The sequence below is a fragment of the Peromyscus leucopus genome, chromosome X (assembly GCF_004664715.2).
Source record: "Peromyscus leucopus breed LL Stock chromosome X, UCI_PerLeu_2.1, whole genome shotgun sequence".
Lineage (NCBI taxonomy): Eukaryota > Metazoa > Chordata > Mammalia > Rodentia > Cricetidae > Peromyscus > Peromyscus leucopus.
In genome coordinates, this window is record NC_051083.1 from 27,986,323 (window position 1) to 27,991,763 (window position 5,441).

Below are 5,441 nucleotides of genomic sequence, written 5' to 3' on the forward strand. Positions count from 1 at the left end.
TTTTTTTTTTTAAATTTCTTTGTGTGAATTTAATATCTGATTAACTATCTCCAAATACCTTTAAGTGTGACATATTAAAGTGACGAGAGTGCCATGTGAATCTTAGCAAATCAGTCTTGACTTTTCCTTATCTTTAAGATTTTGAATCAGTAAGTTAATGCATGACGTAAATGAATCATGAAAAAGATATCACAACAATTTATCCTAAGAAAATAGCTTAAGTAAACGGCATGTCTGTAGTTACCTCTTTCACAATAAAACCCATTAAGTTTCACCCTGACTTTAACAAAATCAATGGACAAAGGAAAACCTCAATTCAATTGCTCTATGTATTTATTAGCTGTAATTAATGCAGTAAGAGGGGTCAAAAAGCTTTCAGGCTACATAATTTCACAAGACACATTGCAGGGGAAAGGAAAGGCTGATATTTATCAACCATATCTTAGGGTCTTGGTGGACGCATTCCTGGGGGAGGTGGGCCTCTAATTCCTGGTGGAGGGGGTCTCATTCCTGGAGGGGGCATGCCTATAGGTGTCCCTCGAGCAGGGGGAAGGCCAATTGGTGGGCCCATGGGTGGTCTCATACCAGGTGGAGGAGCCATAATTCCTGGAGGTGGGGTTGCTCTGCCTACAGGTGGAGGTGGAGTTCCATGTCCTGGTGGGTATTGGGTTGGGGCTCCAACAGTGCTGGCAGTGGCAGCAACTGCAGCAGCTGCTACAGTGCCTCTTCCTTGTGGAGTCATGACCTGCTGGGATGGACCTCCAACTCCTCGGACAGGGCCTGCTAATCCAGCAGGAGCTTGGGGAATAGGTACACCAGCTGGTACTCCTCTGCCAGCTGCCCTCCCAACCCCAGGGCCACCTCACCTGCAGCGCCAGCAAGTGGCACACGAGCAATACCAGTATCTTTAGGAGGTGGACCCTCCACAGTCATGGATACCAAGTTCTCTCCACGTAGCAAGACCAGACCCAAAACCCATTTTTCTTCATGCTCTGGCTGTTTTGCATTCTTTGGCTTGATCTTTCTGAACTCATCACAATCACAGAGGATCAAATTCATATGCTTGTCAAAAAGCCTTAAAGGTGCCAATGAAGATTCTTCCATCTTGCAGGATACATCTCATTCAATAGTCAATGTGCTGCAGTATCTTGCTACTCTTACCCACAGTCATGATTGCTGTTCCACAATGGCCGTTTCAACAGTAAAATATCAAGATCCTTAATACTTAGGGGAGGGCTATAAATAAAGGTGTGGATGCAGGTTCTTAGACACAATGTAAGCTGGACTGACGCTTCAGACAATGGATGGGTCCATATATCTCCATCTCCATCCAGATCCAGGGGATCCTGATGCCCTCTCAGGCCTCTGCAGTTTCCTGTTTTCCTTGATTTCCTTGATGTTTCAATACTACTTTAACCACCTCTTGGTGTCTCAGCTAAGAACGCCTGTCTGAGTTCTGCCTGGAAATCCACCACAGGAACTTGCTGCAGCTGCTGCTGAGAATGTTGTGGGTACAGGTGACACTCTTGGTTGCTCAGTGAGGCAGTCCTTCTACGTTTGACCTGGACTTCTACCTCTGGTACATGCTGTTCAGTAGTTCTTCTCAGGTGTAAGCGATCCCTGGGAGGCAGATAAGGGAGGTCTCACAGGATCCTGAGGTGTGGATCTAGATAGAGGTTCCAGGCAAGCAAGTGTCTAAAGAGCTAAGGAGGTGTTTGGGGAGGGTATGAACAGACTAGCTGTCTGTCTCATTAGGGTCAGGATGAGTTTTTAAGCACAAAAACTATGTCCTGGGTTGACATACTTTAGTTAACAAGAACAGTTAGCCAGAAGTGGAACTACAGAATCCCAAAAGCAAGGTGAGTACATTTAGAGACTTTTCCAGAACTATGGGCTTTGGTGGATTAGGTCTTTGTTTTAGTTTTGGCAGGCGATATTGTTTAACATGTTGAATTTTACAGCCCGAATGGCACTTCCATCATGGAGTCAGTTGTGCTAAGGTCTGGGGCCCTGTTACATCAACAGCCAAAATGATCATGGGACACATGCAAATGAGATCAGGTTACTCTTCTGCTCAAATTCTATGTTGGTTCCTGTCTCTAAGAGAAAGTCAAAATTCTTACAGTGACCTTCAAAGCCTCACTAATCTGCCCGACCCATTATGTTCCTAAGCTCCTTGCTAACTAAATCACTTGTCCCACCCCCATATATCTTACTATGGACTGGAAACTGGCCTCCGTGCTGTTCTTTGACTGTGTCCGGCACACACCTACCACAGGACCTTTGCACTAGCTGTTGCCTTGGCTTGGAATGCTCTTATTCCCGAATCCTAATGACTTGACTTAACCTCTCACAAGCCCTAGCTCGAATGTTGTCACCTTTTGCTTTCCCTGGCCATTTGCTATATTACCTATTGCCCTTTCTGATTTGTTTCAGAGCTTAATCACCATTTCAATGTAATGCCTTCATCACTTATACTGACGATTCCCTGTCTCTTTCACTAAATTGTAAACTCTGTGGCTCACAGATTTGTCTCTTTGGCTCCCAGTTTATTCCCATCTCCTATACTAGTTCCTAATATACAGAAAACCCTCCAGAAATGAGCATTGCCAGGCAGTGGTGGCAGGTAAAACAATTTGAAAGAATGGAGAATTAGAAAACAGCAGACATTTTGCTCTTCTTCTCCATGTAGAAACTTTGAGTAAGCACACATAGTCTTGGATCACATATTCCCAAGCCAATATAAAACTAATTTGCAATTGTTTTATAATCTTACCCTTTCTAATATAGTTGTCTTTCAAATATTCAATAGCATTGTCACAGAAATAAATGAAGAACAGCAAAATGAAAATTCCTGAACTAGGCCGGGCGGTGGTGGCACACGCCTTTGATCCCAGCACTCGGGAGGCAGAGGCAGGCGGATCTCTGTGAGTTCAAGGCCAGACTGGTCTCCAAAGCAAGATCCAGGAAAGGTGCAAAGCAACACAGAGAAACCTTGTCTCGAAAAAAAAAAAAAGAAAAAAGAAAAGAAAATTCCTGAACTAGGCATGGTTGCACATGCCAGCGATACCATTTCTTAGGAGGTGGAGGATCAGAAATTCATGGCCAGCTTCATCTACATAGCAAATTCAAGGTCTGCCTGGGATACTGAGACCCTGTCTGGTGGTGCACACCTTTAATCCCAGCATTCAGGAGGCAGAGGCAGGTGGATCTCTGTGAGTTAGAGGCCAACTGGGTCTACAAAGTGAGTTCCATGACAGCCAGAATTAAATAGAGAAATATTGTCTGGGAAAAAAAATGAAACAAAACAAAATCCCCAAGCCAAATGAACAAATAAAACCAAATCAATCAAAACAAACCATTTGTTCATTTTGCCAGACCCTGCAAAATATTTAATGAGGAATGTTGTGGAAAGAAGTTATCAGACTGAAAATGTTTGGTGATTTGTGTGTGTGTGTGTGTGTGTGTGTGTGTGTGTGTGTGTGTGTGTGAGGGCCTTGTGACTTAGTTATCCATTAGTATTCATGAAAGACTTTACTAGGTATCAGTCAACAAATTTAGAAGCAATTCTTTGAAAATATTTCTTCCAGCTGGTCGGTGGTGGTGGTGCATGCCTTTAATCCCAGCACTTGGGAGGCAGAGACAGGCGGATCTCTTGAGTTCGAGGCCAGCCTGGTCTCCAAAGCAAGTTCCAGGAAAGGCACAAAGCTACACAGAGAAACCTGTCTCAAAAAAAAAAAAAAAAAAAAAAAAAAAAAAAGGCCGTGCGGTGGTGGCGCACGCCTTTAATTCTAGCACTCGGGAGGCAGAGCCAGGCGGATCTCTGTGAGTTCGAGGCCAGCCTGGGCTACCAAGTGAGTCCCAGGAAAGGCACAAAGCTACACAGAGAAACCCTGTCTCCAAAAACCCCCCCCCAAAAAAAAAAAAAAAGAAAGAAAAGAAAAGAAAATATTTCTCCCTAAATCATATATATATATATTATTTACTTTTTTTACTTTTTAGTTTTCTGAGACAGGGTCTGGTGTCCCCCAAGTTAGCCTTTAATGCATTATGTAGCTAAGGATGACCTTGAACTTCTGATCCTCCTGCTGCCACCTCCCAAGTGCTGGGATGACAAGCCTGTAATGCTGTGGCTGCTTTGCATGGTGCTGTGCTAAGGATGGAACCCAGGGTCCTTGTAAGTACTCTCACCTGAGCTACATCCCCAGCCCTAGAAATACTACTTTTCAAGTTATGGGGTTTTTTTTAATGTTCATGTGCAGTTTTTTTAAATTCTAATTCAGTGGGTTTCATTGTGTACACAAAGCTATTTTCCAGTTACCAGAAAACATGGTAGAATCTTTTAATTTTCTAAGAAGTCTGGGAGCAGTTAACAGTCATTTGAGTTCTCTGCCCTTCCTCCAACTAGTTCCTGACACCTATAAATCTTTTTTGTTTGGTTGTCTGTTTATCTGTTTGTTTGGTTATTTGGTTGTTTGGTTGGTTTTTTGAGACAGCGTTTCTCTGTGTAGCCCTGGCTGTCCTGAAACTTGGTATGTAGACCAGGCTAGCCTCAGTCTCACAGGGTTCCACCTGCCTCTGCCTTCTGGGTGCTGGGATTAAAGGTGTGTGTTACCACCACCTGGCTTATTATAAATCTTGATTATTTATATTGGCTCAAATTTGCCAGATCTAAACATTTCACAAAAATGGAGTCATAAGATACATGACCTTTTATGTCTGATTTTTCACAAGACTGGTGTGTGTGTGTGTGTGTGTGTGTGTGTGTGTGTGTGTGTGTGTGTTTAACTCAAAATGTAAACCATATTTTACTAACCAAAGGAACATTGACCCTTATAAGGTTCAAGTGTTTCTTCTGTGAATTTACATAGGTACTTGAACATTTGTATATTACAATTACACCCGTTCAAATTTTTGTGTCAAAAATTATTTGGGAGAGGGTATGATGGTGAGCACCTTTAGGCCCAGCCTGATCTACATAGTGAGTTCCAGGATAGCCAAGGCTGTATAATGAAATCCTGTTTAAAAAAATAAAAAACCAAAAACCAAGAAATAAACCTTTATGATTTTTTGACTAGCCACATGCAAAAGTTGATATTTTAAAAGCAAGATATTCTTAACTATAAGATAAAAGTTATAAGATCTTTCCTTCCTTGGAGAAAAAGGAGATAAGGATATTTCCTTCTAGTTTTACATATTTTTTTGGCAAGGAAGTGTTCACTAAACCATAATGTTTAGTAAAGACTAAAATTAGGAATTCTTAGTAAGTTGGATCAGTCTCCTCCCCCCCAAACATCTTTCCTCCTCTTCCTAAATACAGATACCATATGGTATAATATCATTGTATTTAAAATGTGATGAAACTTAATTCCAATATATGTTTCTCACACAATTTCATAAAATTGGGGGATTTTACACTTAGCCCATTCTCTGTGCTTCAT

The 5,441-nt window shown here is 42.0% G+C and overlaps 1 pseudogene; it reads right to left on the reverse strand.

Moving 5' to 3' along the window:
* Positions 1–392: 392 nt before the first annotated feature.
* On the reverse strand, positions 393–1,319 carry LOC114702934 (annotated as a pseudogene).
* Between the last annotated feature and the right edge of the window lie 4,122 nt (positions 1,320–5,441).